The following is a 19,311-nucleotide window of genomic DNA, read 5'->3' on the forward strand; positions in this document are numbered from 1 at the left end:
CTGAAAACTCGGTGTTCCTCTCGAGTGAGACTGGTATGTCGGGGAACTTTTTGAGGTGAATCAAGAGTTTCAAGTACCATTTTGATATCAAGAGGGACCGCGGGATATCTCTCGACATGCTGCAGTGGGAAAAGGCCTCATCTCCCGATGACAGGGGAACCTCGTGGTATTTCTCGTGTTGTGGCGGAATTTCGAGTTATGACGGGGAACTCAGGGAACCTCTCGTGTTGCCCCAGAGAAGTCCAATCTCCATTCGAGTTGGAGCTGGGGATTGCTCTCGAGTCACTGCAGAGCAAACAGACCTCATCTAGGCTTTTGTGCAGAAACTCCGTGTTCCTCTCCAGTGGCAACAGGGATCTTGGGGTTGCATTCAATGTTCACCCAGGAGTCAGGCCTCGTCTCTAGTTGAAGCAAAGAACTCCACTCTCATATCGAGTTGTGACGAGTATCTCATGGAGCCCATTGTGTGGCCTAAAGTGAGTCAAGCCTCCTGTGGCGTTTTGAGAGGGGACTCGGGATTTGTTTCTAGGCCCTGTAGGAAAAGAAGGGCCTCATCTTGCGATGACGGGGGAATCTTGTGGTTTTTCTGGAGATTCGGTGGGATTCTCTATTTACCACGGGGAACTCAGGGAGCCTCTCTTGTTGCCCCTGGGAAGTCCAATCCCCATTCGCGTTCGGAGGAGGAGCTGGGGATTGATCTCGAGTCACTGCAGAGCAAATAGACCTCATCTAGGCCAGTGTCCAGCAACTCCGTGTTCCTCCCCAATAGCGACAGGGATCTCGGGTTTGCATTCAAGGTTCACCCGGAGAGTCAGGCCTTGTCTTGAATTGAAGCAAATAACTTTGCTCTCCTCTCGATTTGCGACGGGTATCTCCTGGAGCCCATTGAGTGGCAAAAAGGAAGTCAAGCCACCTTTGGACATTTAAGAGAGCACTCGGGATTGTTCGCTAGGCCCTGCAGGAAAAGAAGGGCCTCGTCTTGCGACGATGGGGGAATCTTGTGGTTTTTCTCAAGCTGCGGCACGACGTGTGGGGTTTCTCTCGAGTTATGACGGGGAACTCAGGGAGCCTCTCGTGTGGCCCCAGGCAAGTTCAGTCTCCATTCTAGTTGCGAGGGGGAGTGCAGCATTGCTCTCGAGTCACGGCAGGGGAATCGGTCCTCAAGACTCCTTGAAGGGGAATCTCGAGGTCTTTCTCAATTTGCGGCAGGAAACCCTGGGTTCCCTCGACTTGTGATGGTGAACTCAGTGAGCTTCTCATGGTGCCTACGAGACGTCAGAAATACTGTGGAGTTGGGAGGGTTCTCTTGGTATTCCACTGGGGTCGGTGCAATGGAAGAGCGCCTCAGCTCGAGTTGAGGCAAGAACCTCAGGGTTCCTCTCCATCTCTGACATCAAACTCAGGGTCTCTGCGGAGTTGGAACAGGGGAGTCTGAACTCATCATTTGTTGAGGCATGGAACTCCGCTTGCCTCTCGAGTTGTTCATGGGGTGTCAGGACACTTGTCGAGTTGTATTTGAAACCTGTGGATTTTCTGGAGGATGCAACTGGGGTGTCAGTGCCCCTTCATGTTGTGACTTCATCTTTGGGTTTACATTCAAAGAGGTGCCCGGGCATCAGGACTTACCTTAGGGGAAGGAGAAGTTGGTGTCTTTCGGAATGTGGCACGATCCATGAGGCTTGCTCTCGAGTTTCAATGAGAGACCGGCCTCCTCCTGAGGTGCGACGGGAAGGTCGGGATTCCGTTCCAGACAAAGCAGCAGAATCGACCCTCATGTTGACATCAGGAGGGGAGAATGGTCTCAGAATAATTAGTGCTGGGAAACTCGGTGTTCCTCTCGAGTGAGACCAGTATGTTTGGGAACTTTTTGAGTTGCATCAAGGGTGTCAAGTAGTGTTTCGGATTTCAAGAGGGAACGTGGGATTTCTCTTGAGATGCTGAAGTGGGAAAGGGCCTCATCTGGTGTTGACGGGGGAACTTTGTGGTTTTACTCTAGTTGCGGCAGTATTCTGGAGTTACGATGGGAACTCAGGGAGCCTCTCTTGTTGCCTCAGGGAAGTCCAATCTCCATTTGAGTTGCGAGGGGGAGATGGGGATTGCTTTCGAGTCACTGCAGGGCAAATAGTTCTCATCAAAGCTTGTGTTCAGAAACAACGTGTTCCTTTCCAGTGCTGACAAGTATCTCGGGGTGGCATTTAAGGTTTACCCGGGGAGTCAGGCCTCATCTCAATTTGAAGCAAAGAACTCCGCTTTCTTCTTGAGTTACCATGGGTATATCTTGGAGCCCATTGAGTGGCCTAAAGGGAGTACAGCCTCCTGTGGAGTTTTGAGAGAGGACTCAGGATTGCTTTCTAGGCCCTGCAGGAAAAGAAGGGCCTCATCTTGGGATGACGGGGGAATCTCGTGGTTTTGTTCGAACTGTGGTGTGATGTGTGGGGTTTCTCTCGAGTTACGATGGGGAACACAGGGAGCCTCTAGTGTTGCTCCAGGGAAGACAAATCTCCATTAGAGTTCCGAAGGGGAGCTGGGGATTGCTCTCGTGTCACTGCATGGCAAATAGACCTCATCTAGGCTTGTGTCCAGAAACTCCATGTTCCTCTCCAGTTGTGACAGGGATCTAGGGGTTGCATTAAGGTTCACCCGGGGAGTCAGGCCTCGTCTCGAGCGGAAGCAGAGAAATCCACTGTCCTCTCGAGTTGTGCCCAGTATCTCTTGGAGCTCATTGAGTGGCCTAAAGGGAGTCAAGCCTCCTATGGAGTTTTGAGAGAGGACTCGTGATTGCTGTCTAGGCCTTTCAAGAAAAGACGGGCCTCATCTCGCGATGACAGGGGAATCTCATGGTTTTTTTCAAGCTGTGGCACGACGTGTGGGGTTTCTCTCAAGTTATGACGGGGAACTCAGGGAGCCTCTCGTGTGGCCCCAGGGAAGTTCAGTCTCCATTCGAGTTGCGAGGGGGAGCACGGCATTACTCTTGAGTCATGGCAGGGGAATTGGGCCTCAAGACGTGTTGAAAGGGGAATCTCAAAGTCTTTGTCGAATTGCGTCAGGAAACCCTGGGTTCCCTGACTTGTGATGGTGAACTCAGGGAGCTTCTCAGGGTGCCTATGAAAAGTCAGGAATGCTGTGGAATTGGGAGGGGCCTCTTGGGACTCCACTGGATTTGGTGGAATGAAAGATGGCCTCATCTCGAGTTGAGGCGGGAACCTCTGGGTTCCTCTCCTGTTCTGACTTAGGTCTCGGGCTGTGTATGCTGTTTCAAACAGGGAGTCAGGTCTCGACACGTGTCAAGTCCTGGAACTCTGTTTTCCTTTCAACTTGTCAAAGCAGTTTCAAGCTTCCAGCCTTACTGAATTTGGGACCTAGGCTCTTTTCGAATTACCAACTGGGGCATCAGAACTCCCTTCGAGTTTTGAGTTGATTCTCGGCTAACATTTGAATCACTGAAAGGAAATCACACGTGATCTCGAGTGGATGGGGAAATACATTGCTTTCGAATTTTGAGAAGGCCCCCGGGTTCCCCTGCAGTGCCAAGTAGATACCAGCCATCTCTCGAGGTGAAATGTGGACGTTGGCGTTCCTTTGCACGGGAAGTAGGGCAATCGACCCTCATCTCGACTTGAGGCGGGGAAAAAGGGGCCCTTCCTGACATGTGGTGGAAAACTCAGTGTTCCTCTCGAGTGGGGACGGATATCTTGGGAAACTTCTGGGGTTTCATAAAGCATGTCGAGAACCCTTTCGAGTTCCAAAGGAAACGTGGGCTTTCTTTGGAAACACTGCAGCTTAAAAGGGCCTCCTCAAGCCTGCAGGGGAGCATTTCGTTGTTTGCGGGGAGTTGTGGCGGGAAGCTTAGGGTTCTTCTCAAGTTGTGTGTCGACCTGGGGGGCCACTCGTGTCTCCTCAGGGAAGTCAGATCTCCTTTGGTGTTGCAAGGGGCACCTCAGGGATTCCTCACGAATTGCTGCATGTATGAATAGGGCCTAATCTGGAGTTGAGGTAGGAATCTCAGGGTTCCTCTCCATTTCTGGCTTTGATAGCAGGATCTCTGCAGAGTTGGAACAGGAGAGTCAGTCTTCATCTTGTGTTGAGGAATGGAACTCTGCTTGTCCCTGGCATTGTTCACGGGGTGACCAGCCACTTGTCCAGTTGTACTTGAAACCTGCGGCTTTTTCTGGATGATGCAACTGGGGTGTCAGTGCCCCTTCGTGTTGTGACTTCCTCCTAAGGGTTACATTTGAAGAGGTGCCCGGGCATCAGGGCTTATCTTGTGTGGATGGAGAAATCGGTGTCTTTCGGAATGTGGCACGACCCACGAGGCTTCCTCTCGAGTTTCAGTGTGTGGCCAGCCTCCTCCTGAGGTGCGACAGGAAGGTCGGGATCCCTTTCTAGACAAAGCAGGGGAACCGACCCTCATGTCGAGATCAGGAGGGGAGAAGAGGCTCAGATTAAGTTGTGCCAGGAAACTTGGTGTTCCTCTCAAGAGAGACTGGTATGGCGGGGAAAGGTTTGGATTGCCTCAAAGGTGTCAAATACCATTTCGAATTTCAAAAGGAAACGTGGGATTTCCCTTGAGATCCTGCAGTGTGTAAGGGCCTCATCTCTTGATGATGTGGGAACCTCGTGGTTTTTCTCGAGTTGCGGCGGGATTCTCGAGATACGATGGGGAACTCAGGGAGCATCTAGTGTTGCCCCAGAGAAGTCCAATCTCTATTCGAGTTGTGAGAGGGAGCTGGGGATTGCTCTCGAGTCACTGCAGGGCAAATACACCTGTTCTAGGGTTGTGTCCTGAAAATCCGTATTGCTCTCCAGTGGCGACAGGGATCTTGGGTGGCATTCACGGTTCACCCAGGGAGTCAGGCCTCGTCTCGAGTGGAAGAAAAGAACTCCGCTCTCCTCTCGAGTTGCGAAGGGTATTTCTTGGAGCCCATTGAGTGGCCTAAGGGAGTCAAGCCTTCTGTAGAGTTTTGAGAGAGGACTCGGGATTGCTCTCTAGGCCCTGCATAATAGAAGGTCCTTATCTCGTGATGACGGGGAATCTAGTGTTTTTTTTTTTTTTTTCTTTTTTTTTTTTTTTTTTGAGCTGCGGTGCGAAGTGTGGCGTTTCTCTTGAGTTACGATGGGGAACACAGGGAGCTTCTCATGTGGCCCCAGGGAAGAGAGTCTCCATTCGACTTGCAAGGGGAAGTGGGGCATTGCCCTCGAGTCACAGGAGGGGAATAGGGAGTCAAGACGTGTTGAAGGGGGAATCTTGAGGTCTTTCTTGAGTTGGGGCAGGAAGCCCTGGGTTCCCTCGACTTGTGATGGTGACCTTAGGGAGCTTCTCAAGCTGTCTATAGGAAGTAAGGAATACTGTGAAGTTAGGAGCGTCCTTTCGGGACTCCACTGGATTTGGTGCGGTGGAAGAGGGCCTCATCTCGAATTGAGACAGGAACCTCAGTGTTTCCCTCCTGTTCTGACGTGGGTCTCGGGCTGTGTATGCCGTTTCAAACAGGGAGTCAGGTCTCGACGTGTGTGGAGGCATGGAACTCTGCTTTCCTCTCATTTTGTCAAAGGGGTTTCAGGCCTCTGGCCGAGTTGAATTAGGGACCTGGGATTAGCAACCCAGGGGCAGCAGAACTCCCTTTGTGTTGTGAGTTGATTCTCGGCTGACATTCATATCTGATCAAGGAAATCAGGCCTGATCTCGAGTGGATGGGGATATACGTGGCTTTCGAATTGTGACAAGGCCCCTGGGTTCCCCTCCAGTCAAGTAGATACAAGCTTCTTCTCCAGGTACGACGGGTACGTTGGCATTCCTTTCAGGCAAAGCAGAGCAATTGACCCTCATCTCAACTTGAGGCGGGTAAAACAGGGCTCTTCTTTACTTGTGGTGGAAAACTCAGCGTTCCTCTCCAGTGGGGACGGGTATCTCAGGAAACTTCTGGAGTTTCATAAAGCGTGTCAAGGACCCTTTAGAGTTCCAAGGAATATGTGGGCTTTCTTTGATAACGCTCCTTTGTAAAAGGGTTACCTGAAGCGTGCAGGGGAGAATTTTGTAGTTTGCGTGGAGTTGTGGAAGGAAGCTTAGGGTTCCTCTCGAGTTGCGTGTGACCTGGGGGACCACTCGTGCCTACTCAGGGAAATCAGAACTCCTTTTGCGTTGCGAGGGGCACCTCGGGATTCCTCGTGCATAGCTGCAGGGATGAATAGGGCCTCATCTCGAGTTGAGGCAGGAACCTCAGGGTTATTCTCCATTTCTGACATCGATCGCAGGGTCGCTGTAGAGTTGGAACAGGAAAGTCAGGCCTCGTCTTGTGTTGAGGAATGGAACTCTGCTTGCCTCTCGAGTTGTTCACGGGGTGATAGGCCACTTGTAGAGTTGTATTTGGAACCTGTGGCTGTTTCCGGATGATCCAACTGGGGTGTCAGTGCCCCTTCGTGTTGTGACTTCATCCTCAGGGTTACATTTGAAGAGGTGCCCGGGCATTAGGACTTATCTTGAGTGGTGGGGAAATCGGTGTGTTTCAGAATTTGGCACGACCTATGAGGCTTCCTCTCGAGTTTCAATGTGAGACCGGCCTCCTCCTGAGGTGCAACAGGAAGGTCGGGATCCCTTTCCAGACAAAGCAGGGGAATCAACCCTCATGTCGTGATCAGGACGGGAGAAGGGGCTCAGATTAAATTGTGCCAGGAAACTCTGTATTCCTTTCGAGTGAGAACGGTATGTAGGGGAACTTTCTGGGTTGCATCAAAGGTGTCAAGTACCATTTCTAATTTCAAGAGGAAACGTGGTATTTCTCTGGAGATGGTAACCCGGTAAGGACCTCATGTCATGATGACGGGGGAACCTCTTGTAATATCTCGAGTTGCGTCAGGATTCTCGAGTTACGACGTGGAACTCAGAGAGCCTCTCATGTTGCCCGAGGGAAGTCCAATCTCCATTCGAGTTGTGAGGGGGAGCTGGTGATTGCTCTCGAGTCACTGCACGGCAAATAGGCCTCATCTAGGGTTGTGTCTAGAAACTGGGTGTTCCTCTCCAGTGGCGACAGGGATCTGGGAGTTACATTCACGGTTCACCCGGGGAGTCAGGCCTTGTATCGAGTTGAAGCAAAGAACTCTGCTCTCCTCTCAAGTTGCGAAGGGTACCACTTGGGGCCCATTGACTGGCCTAAAGGGAGTCAAGCTTCCAGTGGAATTTTGAGAGGGGATTCCGGGTTGAACTCTAAGCCCTGCAGGAAATGAAGGGCCTCATCTCGCGATAAGGGGGGAATCTCATGGTTTTTCTTGAGCTGCAGCATGATGTGTTGGTTTCTCTCTATTACAACGGGGAATTCAAAGAGTGGCTGGTGTGGCCCCAGGGAAGTCCAGTCTCCATTCGAGTTTTGAGGGGGAGCTCGGCACTGCTCTCGAGTCACGACAGGGGAATCGGGCCTTAATTCGCATTGAAGGGGGATTCTCGAGGTCTTTCTGGAGTTGTGGTAGGAAACCCTGGTTTCCCTCGACTTGTGACAGTCACCTCAGGGAGCTTCTCAGGTTCCTATGGGAAGTCAGGAATACTGTGGAGTTGAGAAGGGTCTCTCAGGACTCCATTGAGGTCGGTACAATGGAAGCGGCCTCATCTCGAGTTGAGGTGGGAACCTCATGTTCCTCTCCAGTTCTGACTTGGGTCTTGGGGTGTGTATTCCATTTCAAACAGGGAGTCAGGTCTCGACATGTGTGGAGGCATGGAACTCTGCTTTCCTCTCGAGTTGTCAAAGGGGCTTCAGGTTCCAGGCGAGTTGAATTTTGGCCCTGGACTCTTTTCCATTTAGCAACCTGGGCATCAGTACTCCCTTCTTGTTGTGAGTTGATTCTCGGCTGACATTCAAATCGGTGCAAGGGAATCAGGCCTGATCTCGAGTGGATGGGGAAATACTTGGCTTTCGAATTGTGACTAGACCCCCGGGTTCCCCTCCAGTGTCAAGTAGATACCAGCCTCCTCTCGAGGTGCAACGGGGACGTTGGCATTCCTTTCTAGGCGAAGCAGGCAATCGACCCTCATCTTGACTTGAGGAGGGGAAAATGGGGTCCCTCTTAACTTGTGACAGGATACTCAGCATTCCTCTTGAGTGGGGACGGGTATCTGCAGAAACTTCTGTAGTTTTATAAAGGGTATCAAATGCACTTTTGAATTCCAAGAGGGAACGAGGGCTTTCTTTGGAAACACTGCAGTGTAAAAGGGGCTCCTTAAATGTGCAGGGGAGAATTTCGTTTGTTGCGGAGACCTGTGGCGGAAAGCTTAGGGTACATCTTGAGTTGCATGTCTACCTAGGGGACCCGCTCGTGTCTCCTCAGGGAATTCAGATCTTCTGTGGCATGGCGAGGGGCACCTTAGGATTTCTCGCACATCACTGCAGGGTTGAATAGGGCCTCATCTCTAGTTGAGGTGGGAACCTCAGGGTTCCTATTCATTTCTGACATCAATGTCGGGGACTCTGAGGAGTTGGAACAGGGGAGTCAGGCCTCGTCTTGTGTTGAGGCACGGAACTCCGCTTGCCTCTCGAGTTATTCCTGGGGTGTCAGGCCACTTGTCGAGTTGCATTTGGAACCTGCGGCTTTTTCCAGAGGATGCAACCAGGGTGTCAGTGCCCCTTGTGTTGTGAATTCGTCCTCAGAGTTACATTCGAAGAGGTGCTCGGGCATCAGGACTTAACTTGAGTGGACGGGGAAATCAGTGTCTTTCGGAATGTGGTACAACCAACGAGGCTTCCTCTCGAGTTTCAATGTGAGACTGGCCTCCTCGTGAGGTGCGACGGGAAGGTCGGAATCCCTTTCCAGACAAAGCCAGGGAATCAACCCTCATGTCGAGATAAGGAGGGGTAAATGGCTCAGGTTAATTTGTGACGGGAAACTCAGTATTCCTCTCGAGTGAGACCAGTATGTCGGGGAAATTTTTGAGTTGTCAATGGCGTCAAGTACTGTTGCGAATTTCAAGAGGGAATATCTGATTTCTCTTCAGATGCTGCAGTGGGAAAGGGCCTTATCTCGCAATGACAGGGAAATCTCGTGTTTTTTTTGTTTTTTTTTTTTTTTTTTTTTTTACAAACTGCAGCCCGAACTGTGGGGTTTCTCTCGAGTTACAACGGGGAACTCAGGGAGCCTCTAGTGTGGCCCCAGGGAAGTCCAGTCTCCATTTGAGTTGCAAGGGGGAGCGTGGCATTGCTCTCGAGTCATGGCAGGTGAATTGGGCCTCAAGACGCTTTGAAGGGGGAATCTCGAGGTCTTTCTTGAGTTGCGGCAGGAAACCCTGGGTTCCCTTGACTTGTGATGGTGACCTCGGGGAGCTTCTCAGGGTGCCTATGGGAAGTCAGGAATGCTGTGGATTTGGGAGGGGGCTCTCGGGACTCCACTGGGTTTGATGCAATAGAAGAGGGCCTCATCTTGACTTGTGGTGGGAACCTCATGTTCCTCTCCTGTTCTGACTTGGGTCTCGGAGTGTGTAGGCCGTTTCAAACAGGGAGTCATGTCTCGACTTGTGTGGATGCATGGAACTCTGCTTACCTCTCGAGTTGTCAAAGGGGTTTCCGGCATCCAGGCGAAAATAATTAGGGACCTGGGGCTCTTTTCGAGTTAGCAGCAGGGGCATCAGAACTCCCTTCGAGTTATGAGTTGATTCTAGGCTGACATTCGAATCGGTGCAAGGGAATCAGGCCTGATCTCGAATGGATGGGGAAATACGTGGCTTTCGAATTCTGACACGGCCCCCGGGTTCCCCTCTAGTGTCAAGTACAGGCCAGTCTCCTCTCGAGGTGCAATGGGGACGTTGGCATTCCTTTCTCAGCGAAGCAGGGCAATAGACCCTTATCTAGACCTGAGGAGGGGGAAATGGGGCTCTTCTTGACTTATGACGGGATACTCAGCATTCCTCTCGAGTGGGGACGGGTATCTGGGGAAACTTCTGGTGTTTGATAAAGGGTGTCAAGTACACTTTCGAGTTCCAAGAGGGAATGAGGGTTTTTTTTGAAACACTGCAGCATAAAAGGGGTTCCTTAAACATGCAGGGGAAAATTTGGTTTGCTTGCGGAGTGTTGAGGCGGAAAGCTTAGGGTTTCTCTCGAGTTGCATGTCGACCTGGGGGACCCGCTCGTGTCTCCTCAGGGAATTCAGATCTCCTGTGGCATTGCAAGGGGCACATTGGGATTTCTTGCACATCACTGCAGGGATGAATAGTGCCTCATCTCGAGTTGAGGTGGAAACCTCAGGGTTCCTCTCCATTTCTGACATTGATCTCGGGGACTCTGCGGAGTTGGAACAGGGAGTCAGGCCTCGTATTGTGTTGAGGCACAGAACTCCGCTTGCCTCTCGAGTTGTTCATGGGGTTTCAGGCCACTTGTCAAGTAGCATTTGGAACCTGCGGCTTTTTCCAGAGGATGCAACCAGGGGGTCAGTGCCCCTTGTGTCGTGACTTCTTCCTCGGGGTTACATTCAAAGAGGTGCCCAGGCATCAGGACTTACCTTGAGTGGACGGGGAAATCAGTGTCTTTCGGAATGTGGCATGACCCACGAGGCTTCTTCTCGAGTTTCAATGTGAGACCGGCCTCCTCCTGAGGTGCGACGGGAAGGCTGGGATCCCTTTCCAGACAAAGCAGGGGAATCGACCCTCATGTGGAGATCCGGAGGGGAGAAATGGCTCAGATTAAGTTGTGATGGGAACTGGGTGTTCCTCTCGAGTGAGACTGGTATTTCGGGGACATTTTTGAGTTGTCAAGGATGTCAAGTACCGTTGCGAATTTCAAGAGGGAGTATGTGATTTCTCTTGAGACGCTGCAGTGGGAAAGGGCCTCATCTCGCTATGACGGGGGAACCTCGTGGTTTTTATCGAGTTGCAGCAGGATTCTAGAGTTATGACGGGGAACTCACGGAGCGTCTCTTACGGCCTCAGGGAATTCTGATCTCCATTCAAGTTGCGAGCAGGAACTGGGATTGCTCTAGCGTCACTGTATGGCAAATAGACATCATATGGGCTTGTGTCCAGAAACTCCGTGTTCCTCTTCAGTGGCGACAGGGATCTCGGGTTGCATTCAAGGTTCACCCGGGGAGTCAGGCCTCGTCTCAAGTTGAAGCAAAGAACTCTGCTCTCCTCTCGAGTTGCAACCTGTATCTCTTGGAGCCCATTGAGTGGCCTAAAGGGATTCAAGCCTCCTGTGGAGTTTTGAGAGGGGACTCGGGATTGCTCTCTAGGCCCTGCAGGAAAAGAAGTGCCTTATCTCGCGATAACGGGGGAATCTTGTGTTTTTTCTCGAGGTGCCACGTGACATGTGGGGTTGCTCTTGAGTTAACACGGGGAACTCAAGGAGCCTCTCGTGTGGCCCCAGGGAAGTCCAGTCTCCATTCGAGTTGTGCGGGGAAGCACAGCATTTCTCTCGAGTCACGGAAGGGGAATTGGGCCTCAAGACGCACTGAAGGGGGAATCTCGAGATCCTTCTCGAGTTGCGGCAGGAAACCCTGGGTTCCCCCAAGTTGTGACGGTCACCTCAGGGAGCTTCTCAGGTGCCTATGAGAAGTCTGGAATACTGTGGAGTTGGGAGTGGCCTCTCGGGAATCCACTTGGGTTGGTGCAATGGAAGAGGGCATGATATCGAGTTGAAGTGTGAACCTCAGGGTTCCTCTCCTGTTCTGATGTAGGGCTCAGAGTGTGTATTCCGTTTCAAACAGGGAGTCATGTTTTGCCTTGTGTGGAGGCATGGAACTCTGCTTTCCTCTCGAGTTGTCAAAAGGATTTCAGGTTCCAGGCTAGTTGAATTTGGGACCTGGGGCTCTTTTCCAGTTAGCAACCGGGGCATCAGAACTCCCTTCATGTTGTGAGTTGATTCTTGGCTGACATTCAATTCGGTTCAAGGGAATCAGGCCTGATCTCGAGTGGATGGGGAAATACGTGGCTTTAGAATTTTGACAAAACACCCGCATTCCACTCCAGTGTCAAGTAGATACCAGTCTCCTCTCGAGGTGTGATGGGGACATCGGCATTCCTTTGCAGGCGAAGTAGGCAATTGACCCTTATCTCGACTTGAGAAGCGGAAATTGGGGCTCTTCTTGACTTGTGGAGGGAAACTCAGCATTCCTCTCGAGTGGGGACAGGTATCTGGGGAAACTTCTGGAGTTTCCTAAAGTGTGTCAAGTACCCTTTCGAGTTCCAAGAGGAAACGTGGACTTTCTTTGGAAACGCTGCAGCATAAAAGGGCCTCCTCAAGGGTACAGGGGAGAATTTCTTGGGTTGTGTGGAATTGTGGCGGGAAGCTTAGGGTTCCTCTCGAATGGTGTGTCGACCTGGGGGACCCACTCGTGTCTCCTCAGGGAAGTCAGATCCCCTTTGGCGTTGCGAGAGGCACCTTGGGATACCTCGGGCATTGCTGCAGGGATGAATAGGCCCTCATCTCGAGTTGAGGCGTGAATCTCAGGGTTTCTCTCCATTTCTGACATCGATCTCCAGGTCTCTGTGAAATAGGAACTGGGGAGTCAGGCCTCGTCTTGTGTTGTGTCACAGAACTCCGCTAACCTCTTGAGTTGTTTATGGGGTGTCAGGCCATTTGTCGAGTTGTATTTGGAACCAGAGAGTTTTTCCATAGGATACTACCGGGGTGTCAGTGCCCAATTGTATTGTGACTTCATCCTCGGGGTTACATTCGAAGAGGTGCCTGGGCATCGGGACTTACCTTGAGTGGACAGGGAAATCGTTGTCTTTTGGAATGTGGCTCGACCCATGAGGTTCTTCTCAAGTTTCAATGTGAGACCAGCCTCCTCCTGAGGTGCGACGGGAAGGTCGGTATCCCCTTCCAGACAAAGCAGGGGAATGGACCCACATGTCGAGATCACAAGGGGAGAAGGGGCACAGATTAAGTTGTGCCGGGAAACTCAGTGTTCCTCTCGAGTGAGACCGGTATGTCGGGGAACTTTTTGGGTTGCATCAAGGGTGTCAAGTACCGTTTCGAATTTCAAGAAAGATGTGGGATTTCTCTTGAGACGCTGCAGTAGTAAAGGGCTCCATCTCGCAATGACGGGGGAATCTCGTGGTTTTTCTCGAGTTTGGCCCTACATGTGGGGTTTCTCTGGAGTTACGATGGGGAACTCTGGGAGCCTCTTGTGTCGCCCCAGGGAAGTCCAGTCACCATTCGAGTTGCGACGGTGAGCACAGCATTTTCTCGATTCACGGCAGGAGAAAAGGGCATTGAATTCCATATCTCGAGGTCTTTCTCGAGTTGTGGCAGGAAATCCTGGGTTCCCTGGACTTCTGACGGTGACCTCTGGGAGCTTCTCTTGGTGCCTATGGGAAGTCAGGAATACTGTGGATTTGGGAGGAGCCTCTTGGGACTCCACTGTGGTCGGTGCAATAGCAGAGATCTTCATCTCGATTTGAGGCAGGAACCTCAGGGTTCCTATCCATTTTTGACATCAATCTCAGGGTATTTGCAGAATTGGAACAGGGGAGTCATGTCACGTCTTGTGTTGAGGCACGGATTTCCACTTGCCTCTTGAGTTGTTCATGTGGTGTCAGGCCACTTGTCGTGTTGTATTTGGAACCTGAGGCTTTTTCCACAGAATGAAACCGATGTGTCAGTGCTCCTTCGTGTTTTGATTTCATCCTCGGGGTTACATTCGAAGAGGTGCCCGGGCATACAGACTTCCCTTGAGTGGAGGGGGAAATCGGTGTCTTTCGGAATGTGGCACCACCCACGAGGCTTCCTTTTGAGTTTCAATATGAAACTGGCCTCCTCCTGAATTGCGACAGAAAGGTCGGGATCCATTTCCAGACAAAGCAGGGGAATCGACCCTCATGTCGAGATCAGGAGGGGAGAAGGGGCTCAGATTAAGTTATGCTGGGAAACTCGGTGATTCTCTCGAGTGAGACCAGTATGTCAGGGAACTTTTTGAGTTGCATCAAGGGTGTCAAGTACCATTTCGAATTTCCAATAGGAACGTGGGATTTCTCTCGAGATGCTACAGTGGGAAAGTTCCTCATCTGGCGATTACGGGGGACCCTCGTACATTTTCACGAGTTGCGGCGTGATTCTCGAGTTACGACTGGGAAGTCAAGGAGCCTCTCCTGGTGCCCAAGGGAAGTCCAATCTCCACTCGTGTTGCAAGGGGGAGATATGGATTGTTTTCGAGTCACTGCAGTGCAAATAGACCTCATCTACACTTGTGTCCATAAACTCCGTGTTCCTTTCCAGTGGCTACAGGGATCTCAGGGTTGCATTCAAGGTTCACCCGGAGACTCAGGCATCATCTCGAGTTGAAGCAAAGAACTCCGCTCTCCTCTTGAGTTGTGACGGGTATCTCGTGGAGCCCATTAAGTTGTGTAAAGGGAGTCAAGCCTCCTGTAGAGTTTTGAGAGCAGACTTGGGATTGCTCTCTAGGCCCTGCAGGAAAAGAAGGGCGTCATCTCGCGATGACAAGGGAATCTAGTGGTATGTCTAGAGGTGCGTCGCGATGTGTAGTGTTTCTCTCGAGTTACAATGGAGAACTCAGGAAGCCTCTCGTGTGGCCCCAGGGAAGTCCAGTCTCCATTCGAGTTGCAAGGAGGAGCTTGGCATTGCTCTTGAGTCATGGCAGGGGAATTGGGCCTCCAGACACGTTGAAGGTGGAATCTGGAGGTCTTTCTTGAGTTGCTGCAGGAAACCCTGTGTTCACTCGACTTCTGATTGTGATCTCATTGAGATTCTTATGGAGCCTATGAGAAGTCAGGAATACTGTGGAGTAGGAAGGGGCCTCTCAGGACTCCACTGTGGTCGATGCAATGGAAGAAGGCCTCATCTCGAGTTGAGGCAGGAACCCCAAGTACTGTTCTGACGTGGGTCTTGGGGTGTTTATGCCGTTTCAAAAAGGGAGTCAGGTGTCGACTTGTGTGGAGGCATTGAACTCTGCTTTTCTTTCAGATTGTCAAAGGGGTTTCAGGCCTCCTGGTGAGTTGAATTTAGGACCTGGGGCTCTTTTCCAATTATCAACCGGGGCATCAGAACTCCTTTTGTGTTCTGAGTTGATTCTCGGCTGACATTCGAATCGGTGCAACGGAATCAGGCCTGATCTCGAGTGGATGGGGAAATCAGTGGCTTTCGAATTGTGACAAGGCCCCCGGGTTCCCCTTCTGTGTCAAGTAGATACCAGCCTCCTCTCGAGGTGTGATGGGGTTGTCGGCATTCCTTTTCAGGCTAAGAAGGGCAATCCACACTCATCTCGACTTTATGAGGGGAAAACAGAGCTCTTCTTGACCTGTGGCTAGAAACTTAGTGTTGCTCTCGAGTGGGGACGGGTATGTCGGGAAGCTTCTGGAGTTTCATAAAGCGTGTCAAGTAACCTTTCGAGTTCCAAAGGGAACGTGGGTTTTCTTTGGAAACGCTACTGCGTAAAAGGTTCTCCTCAAGCGTGCAGGGGAGAATTTTGTGGGTTGTGTGGAGTTGTGGCGGGAAGCTTAGGGTTCCTCTCGAGTTGCGGGTCGACCTGGGGGACTGCTTGTGTCTCCTCAGGGAAGTCAGAACTCCTTTGGTGTTGTGAGGGGAACCTTGGGAGTCCTTGTGCATCACTGCAAGAGTGAATAGGGTCTCATCTCCTGTTGAGGAGGGAACCTTAGGGTTCCTCTCCTGTTCTGACGTGAGACTTGATCCGTGTATGCCGTTTCAAACAGGGAGTCAGTTCTCGACATGTGTGGAGGCATGGAACTCTGCTTTCCTTTTCGGTAAAGCATATTAAGGACCCTTTTGAATTCCAAGGGAAACATGGGCTTTTTTGGGAAACGCTGCAGTGTAAAACGACCTCCTCAAGCATGCAGGGGACAATTTCGTAGCTTGCGTGGAGCTGTGGCGGGAAGCTTAGGGATCCACTTGAGTTGCGTTTCGACCGGGCGGACCCCTCGTGTCTCCTCAGGGAAGTCAGATTTCCTTTGGCATTGCGAGGGGCACCTTGGGATTCCTCGCACATCGCTGCAGGGATGAATATGGCCTCATCTCTTGTTGAGGCGAGAACCTCAGGGTTCCTCTCCATTTCTGACTTCAAAATCAGGGTCTCTGTAGAGTTGGAACAGGAGAGTCAGGCCTCGTCTTATGTTGAGGTATGGAATTCCGCTTGCCTCTCACGTTGTTAACGGAGTGACAGGCCACTTGTCGAGCTGTATTTGGAACCTGTGGCTTTTTCTGGATGATGCAACTGGATGTCAGTGCCCCTTCATGCTTTGAATTCATCCTCAGGTTTACATTCGCAAAGGTGCCCGGGCATAGGTTCTTATCTTGTGTGGACGGGGAAATCGGTGTCTTTCAGAATGACTCCACGAGGGTTCCTTTCGAGTTTCAATGTGAGAGCAGCCTCCTGAGGTGTGACAGGAAATCGGGATCCGTTTCCAGACAAAGCAGGGGAATTGACCCTCATGTCGAGATCAGGAGGTGCGAAAGGGCTCACATTAAGTTGTGCTGGGAATCTGGGTGTTCCTTTTGAGTGAGAACGGTATGTCAGGGAACGTTGTGAGTTGCATCAAGGGTGTCAAGTACCGTTTCAAATTTCAAGAGGGAACGTGGGATTGCTCTTCAGATGCTGAAGCGTGAAAGGGCCTCATCTCGCGATGACGGGGGAACCTCATAGTTTTTCTTGATTTACAGCGGAATTCTCGAGTTAAACAGGGAAATCAGGGAGGCTCTCGTATTGGCCAAGGGAAGTCCAATCTCCACTGGAGTTGTGAGGGGGAGCTGGGGATTGCTCTTGAGTCACTGCAGTGCCAATAGACCTCACCTAGGTTTGTGTCCAGAAACTCCGTGTTCCTCTCCAGTGGTGACAGGGATTTCTGGGTTGCATTCAAGGTTCACTCGGCGAGTCAGGCCTCATCTCGAGTGAAAGCAAAGAACTCCGTTTTCCTCTCGAGGTGCAACGGGTATCTCTTGGAGCCCATTGAGTGGCCTAAAAGGAGTCAAGCCTCCTGTTGAGTTTTGACAGAGTACTCGGGATTGCTCTCTAGGCCCTGAAGGAAAAGAAGGGCCTCATCTCCTGGTGACGGGGGAATCTCGTGGTTTTTTTCGAGCTGTGGTGCAACGTGTGGGGTTTCTATCGACTTATGACAGGGAACTCAGGGAGCCTCTCATGTAGCCCCACGAAAGTCAGGTCTCCATTCGAGTTGCGAGGGGCGTGTGGCATTGCCCTCGAGTCATGGCAGGGAAATCCGGCCTCAAGAAGGGTAGAAGGGGGTATCTCGTGGTCTTTCCTGAGTTTCGGCAGAAAACCCTGGGTTCCCTCGACTTGTGACGGTCACCTCAGGGAGCATTTCAGGGTGCATATGGGAAGTCAGGAATACTGTGGAGTTGGGAGGGGCCTCTCGGGACTGCACTGAGTTTGGTACAAAGTAAGAAGGCTTCATCTCGAGTTGAGGCGGGAACCTCAGGGTTCCTCTCCTGTTCTGACTTGGGTCTCGGGCTGTGTATGCCGTTTCAAACAGGGATTCAGGTCTCGACGTGTGTGGAGGCATGGAATGCTGCTTTCCTCTCAAGTTGTCAAAGGGGTTTCAGGCCTCCAGCTGAGTTGAATTTGAGACATGGGTCTCTTTTCGGATTAGCAACAGGGGTAGCAGAACTCCCTTCTTGTTGTGAGTTGATTTTCAGCTGACATTTGAATTGGTGCAAGGAAATTAGGCCTGATCTTGAGTGGATGGGGAATTACCTGGCTTTCGAATTGTGACAAGGCCCGTGGATTCCCCTCCAGTGTCACGTAGATACCAGCCTTCTCTCGAGGTGAGAAGGGGACATCGACATTCCTTTCCAGGTGAAGCAGGGCAATCAACCCTCTACTCGAATTAAGGCAGGGAAAACGGGGCTCTTCTTTATTTGTGGCAGGAATTTCAGCATTCCTCTCGAGTGGGGACGGGTATCTCGGCAAACTTGTGGAGTTTTATAAAGCATGTCAAGGACCCTTTTGAGTTCCAAAGGAAATGTGGGCTTTCCTTGGAAACGCTGCAGTGTAAAATGGCCTCTTCAAGCCTGCAGGGGAGAATTTCATAGTTTGTGTGGAGTTATGGTGGGAAGCTTAGGGTTCCTATCGAGTTGTGTGTCAACCTGAGGGACCGCTCGAGTCTCCTCAGGGAAGTCAGAACTACTTTGGGGTTGCGAGGGGCACCACGGAATTTCTAATGCATTGCTGCAGGGGTGAATAGGGCCTCATCTCGAGTTGAGGCGTGAACCTCAGGGTTCCTCTCCATTTCTGACTCCAATCACAGGGTCGCTGCAGAGTTGGAACAGGAGTATCGAGCCTCGTCTTGTTTTCAGGAATGGAAGTCCACTTGCCTCTCCCGTTGTTCACGGGGTGACAGGCCACTTGTCGAGTTGCATTTGGAACCTGCGGCTTTTCCGGATGATGAAACTGGGGTGTCAGTGCCCCTTCGTGTAGTGACTTCACCCTCAGGGTTACATTTGAAGAGGTGCCTGGGCAGCGGGTTCTTATCTTGAGTGGATGGGGAAATTGGTGTCTTTCCGAATGTGGTATGACACACGAGGCTTGCTCTCGAGTTTCAGTGTGAGGCCAGGCTCCTCCTGAGGTGCGACAGGAAGTTTGGGATACCTTTCCAGACAAAGCAGGCGAGTCGACCCTCATGTCAATATCAGGAGGGGAGAAGGGGCTCAGATTAAGTTATCCCGGGAAACTCAGTGTCCTCTCCAGTGGCAACAGGGATCTCGGGGTTGAATTCAAGGTTCACCCGGGGAGTCAGTCCTTGTTTCCAGTGGAAGCAAAGACCTCTGCTCTCCTCTCGAGTTGTGACGGGTAGTTCTTGGAGCCCATTGAGTGGCCTAAAGGGAGTCACGCCTCCTGTGGAGTTTTGAGAGAGGACTCGCTACTGCTCTCTATGCCCTGCAGGAATAGAAGGGCCTCATATCGCAAAGACAGGGGAATCTCGTGGTTTTTTTCGAGATGCAGTTTGACCTGTGGGGTTTCTCTCGGGTTATGATGGGGAACTCAGTGAGCCTCTTGTGTGGCCCCAGGGAAGTCCCGTCTCCATTCGATTGCGAGGGGGAGTGCGGCATTGCTCTCCAGTCATGGCAGGGGAATCGGGCCTCAAGACGTGTTGAATGGGGTATCTCGAGGTCTTTCTTGAATTCCAGCAGGAAACCCTGGGTTTCCTCAACTTGTGAAGGTGACCTCTGGGAGCTTCTCAGGGTGCCTATGGGAAATCAGGAATACTGTGGAGTTGTGAGGGGCCTCTCGGGACTCCATTGTGTTCAGTGCAATGGAAGAGGGCCTCATCTCGAGTTGAGGCAGGAACCTCAGTTTTCCACTCCTGTTCTGATGTGGGTCTCGGGCTGTGTATGGCATTTCAAACAGGGAGTCAGGTCT

Source organism: Bubalus kerabau, chromosome X, assembly GCF_029407905.1.
Source record: "Bubalus kerabau isolate K-KA32 ecotype Philippines breed swamp buffalo chromosome X, PCC_UOA_SB_1v2, whole genome shotgun sequence".
NCBI classification, from domain to species: Eukaryota; Metazoa; Chordata; class Mammalia; order Artiodactyla; family Bovidae; genus Bubalus; species Bubalus kerabau.